We start from the raw sequence: 22431 nt of genomic DNA, 5'->3' as shown, positions 1-22431 counted from the left end.
TGGAATCAGGAAGACTCATCTTCTTGAGTTCAAGTCCAGCCTCAGATGCTTCCTAGTTATGTGACCTTGGCTAAGTCACTTAATCCTATTTGCCTGTTTCATCATCTGTAAAATGAGCAGGAGAAGAAAATGGCAAACCATCCAGTATCTTTGCCAAGAAAGCACCCAATGGGGATATGAAGAGTTGGACATGACTGAGCAATAGTCACTTATTCCCCTATTAAACTGAGCCCATGGAGGAGAAATAATGTCTTCTTTAAACTTTATATCTTCCCAGTGTCTAGTGCTCCTCACATACTAGGAGCCTATGAAACATTTCATGAATGAATTTCCCTTCTCTACCCAACCACATATTGCAGTGGAGACCAGTGACACCTCAGAAGAAACAGCTGTCAGATTCTACTCCATCAATAAGGAGACTGTGAGAATGCCCCAGGCAAAAACATGAAGAGATGTAGCTTAATTTTTCTCCCAGACTCTTTAAGGATATCTGCATCATCAAAGCTTCTGGAATATAGATAAGTAAGATCAGCAGAGACAGGATGTGGAGTCCTTGCTTTATTAGAGAAAAGGAAGAGACATGGGCATCTCAGAGTAACAACTTGGATTTCCCTAAAACTTCATTTGTAAATTATGAAAAAGTGTTTGGTTTAGTTGAGCAAAACGTACCTTATAAGTTCTCTTCCAACAAAGTGTCTCTCCTCTGTACTTCAAAATCATTCAAGATTCTTTGAAAGATTTAATGATGGTGATGACCCTAATCAGTGACCCTCTGATCAGACAAGGCATGAAAGAGAGAGATGTATACTTATCAATGGTGTTTGCCACTGCAATGGACGAAATCCAGTGAGAAGTCCCAAATTAAAGAGGGATTCCCTATCAATAGCAAGGTACTATGCCTAGATGCTTCTGTTTTTGAATGATGTAATGTTGGTTGTGTCAAACTCTGGAACACTGCAGAACTTCCTGAAAGAGATCCATAACCCCTCAGGAGAGATCGGCCCAACTATCCACTCAGGACAAACCAAGAAGATGAAGGATGTCTATTGCTCAGGGTATTACATGCATTTATAGAGATGAACAACAAGTTGAGCCCAGAATTGAAAAAGAGGAAGACAGTAAGTTGGATTGTATTTCAAAAGCTAAAGGAAACTCCTTTAATGACCCTAAGAAACAAATGTACATTTTTTAATATCACCATTCTGTTGATATTACTGCATGGCAACAAGATGTGGTATATTTCTGAAAAACTGAAAATGAGTTTAATATGACAGAAAAGGAAAGTGATAAATGTTGGGGGATATGTGGAAAAATTGGGACACTAATGCATTGTTGGTGGAGTTGTGAACTCATTCAACCATTCTGAAGAGCAATTTGGAACTATGACCAAAGGACTATAAAACTATGTATGCCCTTTGACCCACTACTAGGTCTGTATCCCAAAGAGATGAGAGAAAAGAGGAAAGGACCTATATGTACAAAAATATTTAGAGCAGCTCTTTCAGTGGTAGCAAAGAAATGGAAACTGAGGGGATGCCCATCAGTTGGGGAATGGCTGCACAAGTTGTTGTGTATGATTGTGATTGAATACTATTATGCTAGAAGAAATGACGAGTAGGATCATTTCGGAAAAACTTGGGAAGACATATGAACTGATGCAAAATGAAATGAGCAGATCTAGGAGAACAGTGTACACTATAATAACAATATTGTATGGTTATCAACTGTAAATGACTCAGCAATATATTGATTCAAAACATTTCCAAAGGACTTATGATGAAAAATGCTATCCACTTCTTGAGAAAGAACTAATGGAGTCTGAATGCAGATTGAAACATACTTTTTTTTACTTTGTTATTCTTGAGGTTTTTTTTGGACTGTGTTTTCTTTTGCAACATGACTAATGTGGAAATATTTTGCATGACTGCATGTGTATACTCTATATAAAAATGTTGGCCTTCTTAAGAAATGAGGAAAGGGGGGGAGAGAAAGAATTTGAAATTCAAAATTTTTAAAAATGAGTACAAAAAATTTTTGTTTACACATAATTAGAAAAAATAAAAATTAAATGTAAAAAAAGAAGAAACAACTGAAAATGAATATTATTCCAATGGATGAATGCTTAAAGAATGTGAACAAATAGTTCTCAAGAGAAATTCTGTCTGTCCTTTTTTTTCCAAGAAGACCAAATTGTTCCAAATCACTAATAATAGGAGAAACGCAAATCAAAACCATTAAGAAGCTTCACTTCATACCCAACAAATTGACAAAGGTGACAAAAGATGAGAATAGTCAATGTTGGAAGGGTTATAGAAAAACAGACATGTTGAAACATGTTGGTGGAACCATGCATTGGTCCAACCATTCTGGAAAGCAATCTAAAATCATGTTAGGTGTCTAAAATGTCCACACTCTTTGACCTAGAGATTTTGTTGCCAAGGAGGTCAATGACAGAAGAAAGGTCTCAACTCTACCAAAATGCTCATAGCGACACTTTTTGTAGTAGCAAAGAACTGAAAAAAGTAGATACTCATTGTTGGTAAACAAACCATGGTGCATGAATAAAAAGAAATATACAGTAAGAATATGATGAATATGAAGAATAAACAGATTCATGTGAAGATTTATATGAACTGATGCAAAGTTAAGTAAGCAGAATGAAGACAACAATATATACAACGACTAACAACAATTTAAGTGGAAACAACACCAAAAAAAGTAGAAACTAAGCATTGTAAAAATAAAGACCAATTTCAGCCCCGAGGAAGAAATATGAGAATGTATCTACTTCCTTTCTTGCAGAAGGGGCAGACATTGAATATAGAATGCTGCATATAATGATGAAACTCAGTTGATATGTAGGTTAGTTTTATTAAGCAGTTTTTTTCTTTCTTTTCTCATTTTACTCTTTATTATAAGGGATAGCTCTCTGGGTGGGAGTGGATAATGGAGATATGAGGAAAGGAAGGGAATATAAAAGCAAAAAATATCAATAAAAATGTAAAAAAAGTTATCACACAAAAGGCAATGGAAAGGCTCATGTAGATGCGAGCTGGCTGGAGTTTATAATCAATAAACAACCTTGAAGAACAGGAGTAAGAAATGTCATCAGAGAAATGTATGTTAGGAAGAGAAATGAGCTGACCACATGGCAAGGGTGAAGGGTCATAGATGATAAGTCAGAGTGTCTCCTGGTATACTCACAACACTAGGAGAAGTCCAGGAAGCCCTCAACTTTCACATAGAAACAGGCAGGCATGGCGGGCTGCATTCTGAATAGCCAGAGGAAACATCCAAATTAAGACATTTCACAGGTCTATTTGAGTATTAAAAGCTTAAAAACTCTTCTCTGATTTCATTTACCGTCATAGACTTAAAATTGACTTACATGAAAAAAAGGTGGAAATAGCATAAGGCATTATTCTCCCTTTCCATACCAACAGATAGAGGTAAGTAAGTAACCTGCTAAGATGATTGTGTTTGTCCTTCGTTGCCGAAGAAGACCGTGCGATCAGAGAAATGATGACATGACTTGCACTTGACTTTGTTTTGAGGGAGGGAGGGCTGAGATGAGAAGGGTAACCTGGTATAGAGAAAAGATTATTTGCCCAAGAGTCCTGCCTCTTGAGTCTTCTTGGTCCACTGGTTACCAAGAGGCAGCCCCAGCCATTGGGGACCAATCTGTAGAGTTCTCTGTCTTCTCAGTGATGAGCTGGGGTACGTCTGGCTGCATGAGAGTTGTGCCCCTTCCACAAAGGTCCATGCCCTGGAATCTCATCATTTTGATCGAGGAATTCATCAAATAGATCAGGCTTTCCCCCAATTACCCTATTGCATCTATAAAATGGAAGGAATAATGAATAATACTCATACTCTATGTTTCATATATAACGTGAGGATAACACCTTGTGCTCCCTTGAAATACAATGGAAATGTGAGTGATTGGCAGGGATGTGTCAAAGTCAGCTACTACTGGCTCTGATTATTATATTTTCAGTACGAGTATTAACGCTTCAGAAATTGACAGTCATTACAAATCTGAGCTTGATGTATTGTTTTGTTGATTTTTAGATTTAAGAAAAAATGTTAATAATGCAGATTAAGCTTAAAGTATGTCAAGCTTTTCTTTTTGGGGCAGGCAGAGAAGAGCTGGCCATTAAACATTTGCCAGTATATTTCTGATGATTAATATTAGAAGTTCATAGGGACAGCTAAATGGCACAGTGGATAGAACATGGGCCCCGGAGTCAGGAGGACCCGAGTTCAAATGTGGACTCAGACACTTACTAGCTGTGGGACCTTGGACAAGTCATTTAACCTTAATTGTCTCAAAAACATATTTTAAATTCTTAAAAGTTCACATAATGGAAGGGAGGGAATGTGTTTATTTGGGCATCAGAATGAACATTCCCTTTGCTAGAAGAGACTTTCAGGCATCAGTCCAGGGAGCAAACAAGGTGACAAACTGAGACCTCATGTGTCAGATTGACTCAGCTGATGTCTTGAGCTATTTTCCCTCCCTCAGCCTCAGTCAGGGCCAGGAATGGAAGCCAACAGGATCAGCAGACTGAGGCCAGCCTCTCCTTTCTCCTCCCTATCCCTCCCTTCCTCTCCTCCCCCTTCCCTAGGAGCCAATGCTGACAGGTAGGCAGAACTGCTGATGCCACAGGCGAGAGGTTGGCCTCCTACAGTGGCCAGAAAGCTGGGTGTAAAAATGTCCAAATACATCATCACCCACATTGATGGCCCAGTATCCATGTTGAAAAAGTGGCATTTGGGGCTTTAATTAGCTCCCAACTCTGAAGCCCTAGAGCGTAAGCAGAGCTATTAATTCCCCAGCACTGGAGAAAACCCTGTCACTCTATTTGCACAGGTTGTAGAAGATCTCGGGCATTTCCCACCTGCCCCCTCCTCACTTCGGTTTTGCTATACCATTTAACAAGGGATGAGTTTATTTTGAGCCGTGGGCTGTAGCCCAAAAGCCAACTGCACAAATATTTTGTCCCCCTCACGGATGACACCAGTAGAGTCAATAGCAAATCCCGTAGGCGTTTTCTTTTTAAGCTAACAGTCTCCATAATGATGTGTAACTTGTTCTAAAATACCCGTCTATATGAGGGTGAGGGAAGCCCCAAAGAATCTGTCTTTCAGTTCTGCTTACTCAGAAGCAGAGAGCTTGAGTTCTAATAGGGGCAGAAGTTGGCTAGGAATGAAGTGAGGAAAAACACTTGATTATACCCTGCCTCTGTATGCACTGTATTAGGAGGATGGAGCTGGCACTGAAGGGACCAACCCCTTCATTTGACATATAGGGAAACTGAGGCACAAGGATATTGAGTGACCTGCCCAAGATCACACAGGTAGTTTGCTAAGTGGGTAGGATCTGAACCCAGTCTCTCTGAGTGCCCTGTCTCACTTTCCTGTCATTCTCATATATAGATAACCCTATCTGTGCAACTAAACATTTGTTGTTGTTGAGTCATTACAGTTGTGTACAGCTCTCTGTGACTCCATTTGGGGTTTTCTTGGCAGAGACACCGGAGGAGTTTGCCATTTCCTTCTCCAGCTCATTTGACAGATGAGAAAATTGAGGCAAACAGGGTTAAGTGACTTGCCCAAGATCACACAGCTAGTAAGTGTCTGAGGCCAGATTTGAACTCAGGTCTTCCTGCCTCCATGCCCAGTACTTCCTACACTACACCACCAAGATGCCCTCAACTAAACTAGAAGTTCTTCAAAGGTACTGGCTGTCTTCTGCTTCCTTTGCTCATTGTCGAAGCATCTAACACTGGGCTAGGCACACAGGAGAAGCTTCAGAAATACTTGTTAACTTGGATCTATTTTCAAAGATACCCAGCTTTCCTGAGGTATATTATAGTGTAGGGGAAGAATACTGAACCTGGAATGAGAATCTAATGCTCTAAGACTGGGTAGGGAACCTGTGGTGAACTCTGCCTAAGTCTTATTAGCTATGTGACCTTGGGTAAGTCACTCTAGGCTTCAATTTCCTCCTTGCAGGCTAGAACTAATAATAATAGCAAAAGTACACACACACACCCCATATACATAATATATATATATACATATTACATATCATATTATAATGCCACTATGTGCCAGACACCGACCGTATCAGTAGCTAATAATAATAATATCTAACATTTATATAGCACTTACAACACGATAGGCACCATACAAAGTGCTTCACAACTATTATTTCTGATTTTTACAAAAACCCTGGGAGGTAGGTGCTATTACAATCCTCATTTTACAGTTGAGGAAACTGAGGCAGAGACAGATTAAGTAACTTGCCCAGGGTCCCACGGCTAGTAGTAGTATTAGTATTTATAAATAACTAGCGTTTATAAAGTACCCACTATGTGCTAGGGACTGTTTTAAGCACTTTATAGTTATTATCTCATTTGATCCTTGCAACAACTCTGGGAGGTAGGTGCTATTACTATCCTCATTATAAAGATAAGGAAACTGAGGTAGATAAAGGTTAAATGACTTGCCCAGGGTCTCACATCTAGTACGTGTCTGAGCCCAGATTTGAGCTTGGGCTCAGCTCTCTCTCTGTCCTACCACCTAGCTACCTACTTATTTCATGGAGTTCTGTGATTTAGAAATCTTACAAGGCTATAAAAGTGTGTTATCATTATTCCTAATTCCAAACAGCATCAGTGTTTGCGCTCTCTTTCCTAGCTAAATTACTTGGATATGCTGTTGTACCCTTAGAATTACTGAATTGCTGTTAGAACTGAGAGAGGCCTTTTCAACACCTAATCTAAACATCTGATGAGCAGACTAAGGCTCTTGTTGTGTTCGTCCTTCGTTGCCAAAGAAGACCATGCCACCAGAAAAATGATGACATGACTTGCACTTGACTTTGTTTTGAGTAAGGGAGGGCTGTGCAAGGTCACCAGTCTCACTTCTCCTCCAGAGCCATCTGAATCCAGTGACCAGTTATTCATCAGGGTTAGGATCACATGGCCAGTCAATGGCAGTAGAGCCAGAAGAGAATCTGGTTCTGCTGATTTCCAGCCAAATGCTTTTTTTAGGGCATTCCAACCTGCTGGCGTAGGACTTGACGTCTCACTGCGGCGGCTGCTTGGCTGAAGCTGTCCGCCGTTTGGCTGAAGCTGTCCGCCGTGGATGGTTCTCAGCATCAGCCACCCTTCTGGTGTTTCTCTGGTTTTCCATGCCCTTCCCTGACTACTTTTTTCACCTTCATTTACTCTTCTTCCCCATTTAAAATTAATTGTAGATGTTTTCAATGCTTACTCAGGCCTCATTCAGCCCTATATTCTTGTCTTGTAGTGATCTCTCCATCAGAGAACTCTGCCATAGTTTCATGGAATTTCATCTTGCACCCAGGTCTTCCATCTATAGGAGACTGAAGTTCTGGGCTCACATGAATAAATAAATGAATGAATGATGAGTGATAAAAAAGCATTTAATAAGCACCAACTGTATGCCTGCTAAGTGCTGAAAATATAAGTACAAAAGAGAGAGAATTCCTGCCCTCAAGGACCCTACATTCTAAAGGGCAAATGAACGCATGTCGGGAAGTGGTTGCCAGGAAAGGGAGTTTTGGTGTAGGGAGACTCGAGGATGGTAAGTTGATCCATGAGGCAATTGACTGACGTGCCCTTTCCAGACACAGTGGTAATATTAATTTGATTACTATGCCCAGAGCAGAAAGCAGAAAGCAAGAACAGGAGATGGGGGAAATGTATGTGTGTGGCAGCGGGGCAGGTGGTAAGTTGCTCCAGGTGGGTGGCCAGGTGGGATGTGAAACATGGTTTGTCTGATCTGAGTCTGGCTAGATATAGTAGAGAATGTGAATCTGCAGTCACTCACCAATCTAGACAGCTCAGCTCCAGGGCAGACATTCCAAAGCTGGAATTCCCCATGCACATTTACATTTTATTTCATTTTATTTTTTCTTGAGGCAATTGGGGTTAAGTGACTTGTCCAGGGTCACACAGCTAGTAAGCATCAACAGTCTGAGGTCAAATTTGAACTCAGGTTTTTCTAACTCCAGGGCCAGTGCTCTTATCCACTGCACCACCTAACTGCCCCCATTTACATTTATTTTGTAAATACTGATTTTTGCATATGGTGTCTCCCCCATTGTATCTAAGCTCCATGAGGGGAGGAGCACTTTCATTTTGTCTTTATATTCCAGCACCTAGCATAATCAATACTCATTCACTGAATTACTGATTGGTCAAGTTAAATCTTGTAGGCTTCTTAACAATCATCCTTTTCTTTTTTTTTTTTTTTTTTGCACTGTTAGCCTCCTCAGAAATCTCTCTAGGACTATCTGTGTTTAACATGTGTCAAGATCTAAGATCTAAGGCTCCAGCATTTACTGACAATCCCAGTTCTGAACCAATGCTTGTCACCTGTTCATGGCCACTAGATCACTGTCAGTAGCACCATCTTCCAACACATTTCTGCAGCTCCTATCTCTTCACCATTTGCCCAGAGGGCTCTGTATTTCCAAGAATCATTGCAATGTTGGTAACTCTTCCTTTTGGTTTTTCTCCCCTAGAAATTCTTGTGCTTACACTCTTAAGTCCCTTTTCTGACCAATCCCACCAGGAGGAAAAGTACTCAAATCTCTTTCTATACAACTAGCATCCTATGGGGATAAATCTTTTGGCATGTGCCTTCTCCATTTTACAGATGAGAAAACAAGCACAGGGAGGTTAAGGGACTTCACCCTATGATTCACTGTTTTGTTGTTATTCATAGGGTTTCTACATTTGAACAATACCACACTAATGCCTAAAGGTAATGATAATAATAGCTAACATTTATTTAGTGCTTACTAATGTGCCAGGCACTGTGTTAAATACTTTATAATTTTTTTATCTTACTTGATCCTCACAACAACTCTAGGAGGTAGGTGCTATTATTATGCCCACTTTACAGATGGGGAAACTGAGGCAAACAGAGAATAAGTGATTTGTCCAGGGTCACACAGTTAGTAGCTGAGGCCGGTTTTGAATTCAGGAAGATGGGTCTTTTTTTTTTTTTTAATGTATTTATTTATTTTTAGTTTTCAACATTCAATTTCACAAGCTTTTGAGTTTTAAATTTTCTCCCCTTCCCTCCCTTTCCCCCTCCCCAAGACAGCATGCAATCTGATATAGGCTCTACATATACATTCACATTAAACATATTAAACATTAGTCATGTTGTAAAGAAGAATTATAACTGATGGAATGAACCACGAGAAAGAAGAAACAAAACAAAAAAGAGAGAGCAAATAGTATACTTCGATCTGCATTCAGACTGTAATTCTTTCTCTGGATGTGGATCGCATTTTCCATCATGAGCCTTTTGCAGTTATCTTAGAACCTTGCATTGCTGAGAAGAGCCAAGTCTATCCACAATGTGGCTGTAAATGTATACAGTGTTCTCCTGGTTCTGCTCCCCTCACTCAGCATCAGTTCATATAAGTCTTTCCAGGTTTTTCTGAAGTCTGCCTTCAGTCTTGGTTCCAGGCACTGTATGACGTAGCTGCTCCCTACATGATCGGTAGTGGTAGATAGAGTAGTATTGGTATGGTGGGGTTAGATTATAGAAGGTTTTGAAAACCAGGTAGAGAAGTTTAGATTTGATATGGTTGGAAATAAGTCATCCCTGGAAGCTTTTCAAGCAGGGGTGTGATGAGGGGAAAGTGGTATTTAGCGGGTTTGGCCAGTATGAGTGTCAGTAAGACAAGAGAAAAAAGGAAAGGAGAAGAGAGGACAGGGTTGTGTTGAACTGGTTAAATATAAGTTAGAAAGTGAGAAGGGGGGAAAGTGAAATGGAAACAGAGGTGATGACTTAGGGCAGAGATAGGGAAATTGGATTCAGAAGGTCACACTTAAGGATCTAGAAGGCCACATGTGGCCTCAAGGCCACAGGTTCCCCACCTCTGACCTAGGAGGATACTGAGGGATGGAAGCATTGGAGGTCATGGTGAGGATGAAGAAAATAGAGAGAGGGAAGGAGAGGAAGCCACAATCTGAGAAAATAATTTCATAGAAAAGGCCAAAGCTTCCTCCTCTGTAACAATAAATCAATGAACATTTTTTTATTAAGCACTAGTTACTATGTGCCAGGCACATGTTAAGTGCTGTAACATGAACAGGTTAGATTGATTGGTCTCCAAGATTCTTTCTAGCTCTAGTCTGGGACTTCCTAACCTTTCCTTCTGACTTTCAGTAAACCTTCCTGTAGCCTTTATTTAATCTGAAAGGAAATAAATTTTAGAGGTTACCAGATATAGGCATGTAAGGAATAAAAAGATCCGTTCTTTGCAAAGAAAACTTTACTCAGTACAAAATGTTTTAGTATCATAAAGTTGCTAAATATTTATCGGAACACAGTCAAATAAATTAGTGAGATCCTTGATTCTGTTTCTTGTCAACCAACAGTTTTATTCTCAAGAGAGTTTTTGAGAGAGATTACCCACATACTGTGTTCAGCCACCACTTTGTTTCTTGCTTTCAATTTGATTGAGAACAGGACTGAGAATCCTGACGCACAGAGATGTTGTTATAAATGGAGTTAAAGCCTCAAAAGCATATTTAATAATAAAAGGGTAAGTTTATCTAAGGGCACACTAAAAATTTTGTAACCTCATTGATCCAAAGTTTCTGGTTATTGCAAAGATCAATTGCCTCATCTTTTGCAGGGCTGTTGTTACTGTCTTTTTCTTGCTTGGTATGAAAAGGATTTCATATCCAAAGTCATTCTTTTGGTTTTGGTCACTAGGAATTATTCCTTAAGCTGTCTCTTTCAAATTTTTCAGATGCACTGAACCTATCCTAATGTTATTTCCTTTTCTAACTCTATCCCAGACTCCTCACTGTTTTCTCTAAAATTCACATTTTTTTTCATTGACGTTATTCTTTTGGAAATATTACAATAGGATAGTACTATAACTATTTATTAAATATTTCCCATACCCTTGTGAAAGTTTCTCCTGACCTCTGGGGGTTTATGTATCCCAGATTGGGAACATGGGTTTTAAATGCCAGGCGCTATACTAGGTAGTGGAGATTTCTATTAATGGAATTATGATACATATAATATTTTTGTCATTGTTGAGTCATTTCAGACTCTTTGTGACCCCATTTGGGATTTCCTTGATAAAGACAGTGGAGTGGTTTGCCATTTCCTTTTCCAGCCCATTTTACAGATGAGGAAACTGAGGCACACAGGGTTAAGTGACTTGCCCAGGGTCACACAGCTAGTGTTTTTCAGGCTGGATGTGTGTGTGTGTGTGTGTGTGTGTGTGTGTATGTGTGTGTGTACATCACTTAGCTACCCCTCACTCTTCATTTGCAAAATAAGGATAATAATAACACCTATCTTGAAAAGCTGTTGTGAGGATCAAATGAGATAATAATTTTAAAGCTCTTAGCACAATGCATGGCACATAGAAAGTGCTATGTAAGCATTAGCTACTATTGATAAGCAGTAGCTACTACTACTACTACTACTACTACTACTACTATGTTCATTTGTGATTTTCTAAGTTGATATGCAGTCTGTAGGATCCATTTCTATCTGACACCATGGCTCTAAACCCAGCACCAATATCTATATTCTTATTGTAGGAGGGAAGAGGTTTTGTTCAGATCCCATACTCATCAGTCACTCTTCCAAACACATTCTAATTTTCTTTGAGAACAGGTGATGCATGCATGGCATATATGGTAACTCTCTATAGAATATTAACAATCAAAATCCTACCTATTTTAGATAAACAGGAGTTTTTGTACCACAATTGTATAAGGATAGCTCCCTCTAAACTAAAAAGTCCTTCACAGCTAGAACTGTTTTATGTATTTTTATAATGTCTCCCGTCCTTACCACAGTGCCAGAGCCTTTCTTGTATACAGTAGGAATTTAAGAAATGTTTATTGATTGATGGAATACACATGACCAGCTATAGCTTAGGACATATATGAGTTATACAATCAAATTGCCATACTTCTCCTTAGGGCCAGCTCCACCCCGTCCGTCTGAGCCTCCTTTTGAGGCCCAGGCAGGGCCCATAGTAAAACAGCCATCCTGTGTATGAGGCTGGCTCTTCTCCATTCAAGTCAGGGAACTTAGGGATGACCAGAGACTTTCAGCCCCTGGAGTTTCCTGAGAATGGAGCTGTGAGTCACCACTAGGGCAGGTCAGCTCCTGAGGGAGTGAGACCCCATTGTGCAGAATGGAATCCTTAACCTCGAGGAAAGTAAATGTTCACCCAGTGCCAAGGAAACCACTCTGGGATTTTCCAAAGAGGGAAGGGCTGACTCTTTCTGACGGCAGGCAGCCTGGGGAGGATCTATGGCTCTGGCCGCTGGCTGCTTTCCCTTCTATATTTACCCTCCTTCACCTGAAGAGAACATTTGTCGAGTTTTGGAGGGCTGGCCATTTCCCAGGAAGGAAGCAGGAGGGCAAGGAAAGAGCAGTCACAGGCAAAATTCCAAGCTCGGGGTGCCTGCTCTGGGGCTGCTTTGGGGGCAAGGGGGAGCACAGCTTTGGAACTGTTGACTGGTCCTAACATTTAACCCATCCACCTGTGCCCCTACACCCCCTTTCCAACAATGAGGAGTTGCTAGCATTATTTTCTCCAGTCATTAGTATACAAAAATAGCTACATAGTATACGGAAAGGGCATTAGCTCTGAAGGAACCTTAAACATTAACTAAATCCAGGGAACTTCAGATTTTTTTCAGTGATTGATGATGATAGCTCACATTTAATACAGTGCTTTAGGGTTTGCATTATCTCATTTGAGCTCTACATGGATCATGTGAGGAAGGTGCTATTATTATTCCCATGTTTCATGGGAAAAGGGTGAACGGGCACATGGAGGGCCAGTCCTTGAAGCATGCACAGGTATTTCCCCACTTGGTTTCAGCTCAAGCAAGTACCTGAAAGCTTGGTGGTGATGGAGAGCCAGTTTCTGGCCCAGATGACCCAAGGGTGTGGAGATCAAAAGTCTTCTAGTTCTCTATAGAGCCAGAAAAACTGACGAATCAGGAGTTGTTAAACCAGAACTCTGTGTGCTTACAAAAGAGGCAACCTGCCATTCTCTTAGTCTCTTTTCTTTGTAGCTATAAGGATGAAGAAACCCCTCACCCCTTCCTCCTACCCAGCTATAAGCTATGAGCTTATGGCTGCTTCTTTTTTTTCTTCTTATGTATTTATTCTTTCTTGATCTTAGATGAGCATGTATTTTGAGGTGGATGTGTCCAGACAGCGATCTGGTGAGTTTAGGCGATACAAAGGACCCCTCAGAGGTTCTCTTGGCAGTAGGAGTGGCCACTAGAGAGGTTGTGGCCAATGGCAGTGGAAGCAGCTACAGTAGAAAAGAAGAAATAATTAGCTGAGGATGGCAGCAGCTTCTAACGACATGAGTCCTTATGGTAGGGAGAAATGCCCCCCATAGGTTCTGTAAAGGTCATGATCTTCAGAGACCAGCAGAAAGATATACTTACGGAGAACTTGGTGAGGACTCTACAAAGGAAAAATGAATTTCCAGGGCCAGGAGTTGAGAAGTACCCCACTTTGCTATGTGTCTTGTCTACATGCATGCCTCACTAGCATTATGCACTGAGAGTTTGAGCCCAGTCTTTCCAGGGACCTTGTGTGTGCAAAGGGATCATACACCCCTGGTTTTGGGGAAATGTTTTTATATAACTGTCCATAACACATATCCTCAATAAATCCCTTTTCTAAAAGCTAATTGATGTTTACAGGGCACATACTGGTGGGGGCTTGGAAGTGACAGTACTGTTGCTCTTTCCCTCCAAGCTTGATTTACTTATTTTTTTCCTTTGCTCATTAAAGGGGTCATTCCCTGATTACTTCTTAAAGAGGGTGATTCACTGAATGGCCTTACCTCACTCTGAGTACTTGAATAGACCAAGGTCTCCCATTGCATCCTGGTCCTTCTCTAGTCATTCTGATGAATGTCTGGTCACTGGATCCAGATGGCTCTGGAGGGGAAAGTGAAGCTGGTGACCTTGCACAGCCCTCCCTCTCTCAAAGCAAAGTCAAGTGCAAGTCATATCATCATTTCTCTGATGTCATGGTCTACTTTGAAAACAAAGGATGAACGCAGACAGACTAGAAACCCAGCTACCTACAGATTTACCCCTAGAACCTTGAGAATAGTAGCAGCTGTTTCTCTGTGTACAAGAACCATTTCTCTGTGTACAAGAACCACAAGAACTAGGTTCTGTGATAGGAAAGGGAGAATCTGCTTTAAGGAAATCCTGTGAAGCAAATGAACAGAAGTCACTGAATTGGAGTTCAAGTGTCCTGGAAGAGGATATTTTTTGACCTGGACCCAAAGCCTGGGCCCCAGACACTTAAAAGGGCAGAAGAATCCTAAGAGTTTAGGAAGGGTGAACTTGACAATGGAGCTAGAGATAGTTGCAAAAGCCTGGTGTATATGGTAACCTGTGCCAAGCGAAAATGAGTAATAAGCCTGGACTTATAATTACACATCTGAATATAGTTTGTACCCCCAAACTTCCACATGCTGTAGTAAAATAACTTCACCTCTCTATAAATAGTAGAATGCTCAAGGGCTGTCCTACAGAGGAGACAGTAAGGGGTGGGGATGGGGAGGCAGGAGGGAGAGGCTACTGCAAGAGACAGTTGAGGCAAGGCCAACAGCATGGGCCTTGAAGACTGGGCCAAGTCAAGGGCATGGTCTTGTTAGAGGAAACTCCTGATCCCCTGCAGGTGGGGAGGGTGGTAGAAATTTAACTGAGAGCAGTGGGTGAATGGAGAGAAGGAACTGTGGAATCTTTTCTCTGAGGGCTGTTTGGGGCAATGCTTCATCACCACTTTAGCACATTGTCTCTAGAATGGGAAGGGCTCTGGAAGTTTGGAAACCCCTCATTTGGTGAATGACAGGGTTTAGAACTAGACTAAGACCCTGGGGAGGACAGCAAGGTGGTGCTACAGTGCACAGAGTGTTGGGACTGGAGTTAGGAAGATTCATCTTCTGGAGTTCAAATCTAACCTCAGACCCTTCTTAGCTATGTGACTCCAGGCAAGTCACTTTACCCTATTTGCCTCAGTTTCCTCATCTGGAAAATGAGCTAGAGAAGGAAATGACAAGCCACTCCAGTGTTTTTGCCCAAATGGAGTCATGAAGAGTTGGACATGACTGAACAACAGCAAAAGACCCTGGAAAGGGAAAGGTATTTGCCCAAGATAGTCGTCATCAAAGGCAGGTTTTGAACTCAGGTCCTCTGACTGTGGAGCTAGGATTCTTTTCACTAGGTAGAAGGAGGAAGGGAAGAAAATTGGTTTCTATTCTAGCAGCTTTCTGCTCCTGCACAGAGTACTCCTTCTTCACACACACATACACACACACACACACACACACACACACACACACACTCCCTCACGATTAGTCCACATTGTGAAGTGTTCTAGGTAACCGGCCAAGGTAAGAGAGTGGAGAACTGGCTGTCCTCTGAATTTGTTATGAAACCTCCAATGAATTCCCATTGCTTATTGAATAAAGTCCCGAGTCCATCCTTAAGGCCCCATATAATCAACCTAGTCTATTTTCCTTCTACAGTTTCCTTGGTTTCAGCCAGCCTGCTTCCCTCACTGTCCCCTACACAATTCATACTCATTCTAGCCCTCATCTCTGTCCCCTACAAGGAATGCCTTCATCTCATCCATTTTGGAGATCTTGCCAAGATCCAATTTGATGTTAATCATCAGTCCTAGCTTCCTAAAGTAAAGGAGAGTGATTTTTAGAATTTAAATGACCCTGTGAAAATAAGTGATTTGTCATAGGACAGCAAGGAGGCTCCATCAGTAACTCATTCATTAAATGAGGAGTCAATGACCTCTGAGTTCCCTTCCTCTTCTAGAGTTAAGTAATTTGCTCAAGGGCATGCAACAGTTAGATGTCAGGATTGGGGACTGAACCCCTGACATCAAGAATTGTGACCTTTCCATCATCCCAGATGCCTTTTCTGTGAGACCCTTATAGGCTACATTTTTCAGAATTTCCATGACCTGTTTAGCCTCGTTGCCTTGAGTGTGTCAGTCTCGCCTCTCCAACTTGGTCCATGAAGGTAGAGGATTTGCTTTATGTTTCTAGTGTATAGCAGGCCCTCAATAAATTAATACATGCTTGCAGATGGGTTAATGAAAATTACATCACTGTGCCCCTCAGATCTTTCAGTAAACTTCTTCTGCTCTCTCCCAGGAAGGGTCTTCTTCTGGGCAGTGTGGAGTTGATTCCAGGGAAAAGATGGAAGAAGATGAAGAGGAATCTCCCCTGCTTCACCCTACTTGGAAAGCAAATCCAGGGTTCTTTCCAGTTGCAAAGGGAAGAATCAGGACCAAAAAATGGAAACTGGACTGAACTGATTTAGGTTGTGTCCACATGGTATCAACACAAAAATTTGAAAAGTGAAAAATGAAAACAGCAGTTCATTAAGGGACAGGGTCAAAAAGGGTAAAGTCCTAGGGGTTGTCTTTGGTCCTACGTGGTGCCAAGCTGCCAAATAACAGACCTGGATGATTTGTCATTTTGTTTTGTTTTTCTATTGACTTAACCAGTGTGTTTGACTAGACTGACCCAATCAGCCAGTTGTTTTGGCCTCTTCCAGTTCTGTCCTGAATCCCTCCTGGGCTTTTGCCCCCTGCTGTTCTTGACTCCTCCCCTGAGTGTTCTGCCCTTATTTTCCCATGTTGGTATCCTGTTTATATACTGCTGTCTGGTCTCTTCAGGCTATAAGTTCCTGGGATGGAGATTCTGCCAGGTTCTTTGCTTTCCACATTTACCAAAACCAGCTGCCCTTGAGAAGTATCCAGAATCTTAGAATTAGAAGGCACTTCAGAGGGCATCTAGTCCAGCTCAATACTTCTAAGCACTTACCATGTGCCAAGCACCATACTAAACACTGAAGAGTCAAAATGCCAAAGCAAAGAAAAGTTCCTGTCCTAAAAGAGCTTATGTTCTAGTGAGAGAGACACATGACATAAAATGAGAGTGTTGGCCTGGGTGGAACACTTTAGTCCAGAAGTGGAAGAGACAGTGAGGCAAGGCAAGATATCACCCATGATGCCACTGGCCCTCTTTTAAAAGAAAGGACAACAACAACAACAGAAAATTACCAGAATGGTTAATGGGGTTTGGAGAGTAGATTGGTACTCCCCATCCAGGATCAACGACAGAGTTGTTTTGATCATGGTTCCAGAACTTGGAAAGTTGGGAGGAATGAAAGTGTATACAGTCTAAGGGAGACCTGCTCAACTTGGCAGTATGTCGGAGTCAAAATTAAAATAGGCTAAAATTCTTTGGTCTGCAGATAGGTTAGACTAGAGACAGACTGACAATGGTTGGTTGCCTCAGATCACGTGACCAATCAGAGTGTGCAGTGGCAACCGTACATTTTTTAGCAACAACCCTACATTTTTCACAGGTGGAAAATGGTCCAGGAGCTGTATGTTGTGCAGGTCTGGTCTAAGGCAACAAAGCAATTGGCAAGAAGACAACCTCCTTGGGACTTACCTGAAATAACTGTGAAAAAGACCAAGACAGGAAGGCCCCAGGGTGGAAGTTTCTTCAGGACGGCAAGGTGATTGGTGAGGATCTGATGACCAGAGAACAGGGAATGCCAGAATCCCCTCTAAAATATCCTCAAAGAAAAATTATCCAACCTCCAGGGAAGACTTCTAGTGGTCAGAGAGAACTCACTGCTTCCTAAAACAATGCATTCCACTGTTGGATTATACTAATTGTTAAGAAGCTTTTCTTTAGATGGAACTGAAATTTGCATCTCTGCACCTTCTATCTTTTGTTCTTAGTTCTATACCCTGAGACTAAGCAGGGCCATAACCAGCAAATCTGGTACCTGGGGCAAGCAAGACAAAAGGTGCCCTCAAGTCAACTTTTTAAGTCAAATTAAATTGGAAGGGGGAGATTTTGGAAAGAGACCTTAGACCTTAGGCCTGGTGACCATGGGGTAAGAGACTCACTGAACTGTTGGGGAGAAATCAGGTATATCTGAAGACCCCAGGACATCATTAGGCTATAGTTTGGGGGTATGCTGTTACAGGAGAGAGTCAGGTAGGGCTGAGCTGGAAGGAAATATAGAAAGAATCACCTTCTTGTAGCTGCCTGCCATAACTAATTTTTTCTAACTGGGCGCTAAGCTCAGTTGTTTCTAAGCTTCTGAAGCTAGTTGCATGCTATTGTAGTAGCAAGCACCCTAGCATACCCAAGATGGTCTGCTAGCACAAGTTCTTTGATCTGCTTTTCTAAAGGAAAGACAGCTTCAAACGGGTCGAAAATCTTACTTTAATGAACAGATAAGTAGAAAGAAGTGAGTATAGAAAATATAAGCAGAGAAATTAGCACAGAGATTCAACAGACAGGGCTCCAACTGTCTGAACAACCATCTACATACACCACCAGACTTCAAGAGCACCAACATCTGAATAGTCAGGGGGACTCTTAACAAATGACTACCCAGAGTCTGGTTCAGGGAATCAAAAAGTCATTCTCATGAGCAAGCCCCCAAAGCAAAATGCCAGTCTCCCACTATATATAATTTTCAACTAATAGACTCAGAGCCAGAAGGAATCACAACCCACATGACTCAGCACAGCTGTGAATTACGGGGCAGGGGAGGTGGGGGGGGTGAGGGGGGGAGATGAGGGTTATCCTTCAGATGCTTCCAATTTGGCCTGAGCCCAGGAAACTGAACTCAAACCACCACAACAAAAAACAACAACAAAATCCCACTTTGCTTACGCTTATAGATGTTAGCACCCTCTATATTTCAGTACCTTTGGAACAAAGCTCTAGTTGCCCTATCCCAGTTATAGTTTTGAGAACAAGTCTACTTATTCTTCTACCAGATAACCATTGAATACTGGAAGATTACTATGTCCCCTGTCCCCTCCCCATCCATTCAACAAGCATTCACTTAAGGCTTCTCTTCTTTAAATTAAATTTTTCCAGTTCTTTCAAGCAATCCTCATATGACATGGTTTCCAGACCTTTCATTATCCTAGTAGTTCTCCTTTGCACACTCTCTAGTGTGTCAATGTCCTTCCTAAAAGTCAGCTCCCAAAAGGAATGAATCCCCTTGTTCTTAATGTTCTAATACCACACACTCATTTCAGAATGACTATAATGATCACTTCCCACCTTGAACCATAAGTGCATCCATCCTTGTAGGGCATCGCCTTTTATTGGTGCTGATATTGGGGAAATGTTACCCTTAATAATAACAGTATCATAACTTATATAGAGCCATCCGGTTTAAAAAGCCTCTTCACATATATTATTACCTCATTAGATCATTAGCACAATTTCTAGAGGCAGAAAGAACAGGGAAAGGCAAATTTTATTTTTTCCCTTTTACCAATGAGAAAACCCAGGCAGGGCTAAAACTAGAGCTGAGGTCTTTTGATATAATCCAGGCTTCTTTATATTGTACCAGTTCCACCCTTCATTCATACTGTCTACCCTCCATCACCATTTCTGAACATTTGGGAGAGAAGGAGTCTTATCTTGAAAATATCAGAACAGTTCACTTTTTCCAAGATGACAGGTATCTTCTGATAAGAAACCTGAAGTTGTCTATGTCCTAAGAAATATACCATATCAGCTTCTGCCTTGGGTCCCCTTGGCTCTTCATATAGCTGCAGTATAACTGTGAAGAGGGGTGGATATCTCTGAGAAATACTATTGAATCTAAACTAGTATTATAGTAGTTCTCAGTTCCTAGACTTTTAAAAGAAGGCACTTTAGAGAGCACTTACTTTCACCCTCTTGTTTTATAGAGGGGAAAATGAAGCCCTAAATGGGGAATGACTTACTCAAGGCTATAAGGGTAACTAGTGAGAGAACTGCTCAGAATGGTAGTATTATATCTTAAACAGTTTTCCCAGAGTTGGTTTTATTCTATTCATTCAAAGAACATTTATTAGGTACTGTGTACCAGGTGCTGGGGGTGCAAAGACAAAAACAAAAACAAAATCTCTTTAAAAACTCTTCTCCACCCTTGTGGTAGTGTATGTTGGAGGAAAGGATGGGGAGAATGTCTTCCATAATGGACAATAACAGTAGTATTTCCACATCCTTTTCCACAACGTTTGTCACAAGCACTGAGATATTTCTACCACTAATATAATAGACAAAAACAGCCTTAGAGATTCCAAGCCGGGAAAGACCTTTAGTCTAAAACTCTGAAGATTCAGGTTCCAGTCTCGTTCTGCCTCAATTTGACCTTCAGCAAGCTTTTTCTCACTTTCAGGACCACAGTTTCTTCCTCTGGAAGTTGACATGGTTGTAGTAAGTGACATTTAAGGTCTTTCTGATGAGGGTCAGGAAAGGTGCAGGAACCACTAGATATCCCTGGCAACCTAGACTAGAAAGAATTCACTGGAGTCAAGCAATCTTAAGTCAAGTAGGCAAAAAAGTTTATCATTATGCCTTTCAGCGGGCAAGAGTTCTTAAGGAGCCTGCAATTTAAAGGAGTTATAGATAAAGTTTATATGGGTTATTCTATAGTAAGATGTGTTCCAAGTATCCTAACTAGGTGTTTTGGGGTGGGATTAGGGAGTGGCTAAGAAGTGGTCAGTTCTTAAAGGAACATGTACTTTTGGTATCTGCTGTGCAAGTATTTTACCCAAAATTCATCAGGAAATAGTCCAAGGGGGGAACATATGGAGGTGTGGTTTTAGGCCTGAAACATCACTAAGTCAACGAATGGTCAGGGTTGACCAGGGAAAATCAGGCTTCTCTCATCAATGTCTTGTTAGACAAGTTTAATGGAAAGGGAGTACACATACATCTAAGTACAGGGTACACATGATTGGTCAGTGAGTAGTAAATGTCATTATGACCCAGTGCACAGCCAGTTCAGTCATTATGCATCTGGCTCTAAGTGATAAATTATGCAGGTATAGCTGGCTACTGTGGCAGGAAGGGAGATAACGATTCCTGCTGGGGCAGGCAGTCCTTGAGCTGGAGGGAGACTGCCTGAGATAGTGTTTTGAGGCTAGAGACAAGTGTGATTTTTAAAGAGAAGTGATTTTAGAATTGGGATCCAAGCACATGCATCCAAGTGCCCCATCATTTCCACTGCTCACATTCTAGAAAAGGGAGCATTTCTTAAAATGATAAGCAATACCTATCTAAAACCAAGAGCAAGCATTATCTATATTGGGGATAAGCTAGAAACCTTCCCAGTAAGATCAGGGGTAAAGCAAGGTTGCCCATTAACACCACCATTATTCAATGTAGTACCAGAAATGTTGATTAGAGCAATAAGAGAAGGGAAAAAAAATCAAAGAAATTAGAATAGGCCTTGAGGAAACAAAACGATCACTCTTTGCTTATGATATGAACTTAGAGAACTCTATAGAATCAACTTAAAACTACTTAAAATAATAAACATCTTAAGCAAAGTTGTAGGATATAAGATAAACCTATTCCTGATAGTCTAAGATCCTGAAGAAAAGTAGCCTGATCTAGTAAAAAGAATGCTGAAGTTCAAATTACGAGAATCTTTGGCCCAAATTCCAACTCTCTATACATTGATTAGAATACTAAGTCTCTAGTGCTCTGGAGTCAGGAAGACATAAGTTCAAATGTGGCCTTAGATACTCAATAGCTATGTGACCTTGCTTTGTCTTGGTTTTCTCAACTGTGAAATGGGGATAATAACAGCGCTCACCTGTCAAGGGTTCTTGTGAGAAGCATAATATTTGCAAAGCACTTAGCATGGTGCCTGGCACATAATAGGTACTAAATAAACACTATTTATAAAAAACATATAATAAAATATATATAATACAATAAATATATATAAAATATATTATAAAAATGTTGTTTTGGGCAAATCATTTTAGTTCTGTGAGTTTCACTTTTCTCATCTGAAAAATTGGAATAATCATATTCATTCTACCTACCTCACAAGGTGGTTTTGAGGAATATACTTTGAAAAAAAGTGATGTATGAATATGAATTGTTATCAATATAGTAGTCAACTGACCTGTGAGGATATAGTCCTGGGAGAATGCACAGGGGGCTTGACCTGGTGCCAGCTTGAATCCTGTGAACCCCTACAGGGTCACGTAGAAGAAGGAGATTTAACTTTGGAGTCAGGAGATGCCCAGCCCTCTACCTCAAAATACATGTTCATCTAAGATCAAGAAAGAACAAATATATGAGAAAAAAATAAAGAAGTAGTCATATGTTCATAGCTTACAGCCAGGTGGGAGGATGGGGTGGGGAACTCCTCCACCCTTATAGCCACAAAGAAAAGAGAATGGGAGAAGGGCAGGTTGCCTCTTTTGTCAGCAGAATTCTGGTTTAACAACTCTTGAGTCACCAGTTCTTCTGGTTGTATAGCAAATTAGAAG

General features: G+C 41.0%; 2 long non-coding RNA genes across 2 annotated transcripts in view; one reads left to right on the top strand and one right to left on the bottom strand.

Moving 5' to 3' along the window:
• LOC140525992 (uncharacterized) overlaps window positions 1-16577 on the top strand; it is a 31029-nt gene extending 14452 nt beyond the window's left edge. Inside the window, exon 4 of the long non-coding RNA XR_011974190.1 lies at window positions 16253-16577. This is a non-coding gene — a long non-coding RNA (uncharacterized lncRNA). The remainder of the gene's footprint in view (window positions 1-16252) is intronic.
• Window positions 9019-22431, bottom strand: LOC140525994 (uncharacterized). Its single transcript, XR_011974192.1, has 3 exons — window positions 22062-22431; window positions 13910-14006; window positions 9019-13366 (listed from the first exon to the last, which is right to left on the bottom strand). It is a non-coding gene; the product is annotated as an uncharacterized lncRNA (long non-coding RNA).

The sequence above is a fragment of the Notamacropus eugenii genome, chromosome 2, assembly GCF_028372415.1.
Source record: "Notamacropus eugenii isolate mMacEug1 chromosome 2, mMacEug1.pri_v2, whole genome shotgun sequence".
Lineage (NCBI taxonomy): Eukaryota > Metazoa > Chordata > Mammalia > Diprotodontia > Macropodidae > Notamacropus > Notamacropus eugenii.
The sequence above is the reverse complement of the archived record's forward strand: the minus strand, read 5'-3'. Positions and strand labels throughout refer to the sequence as shown.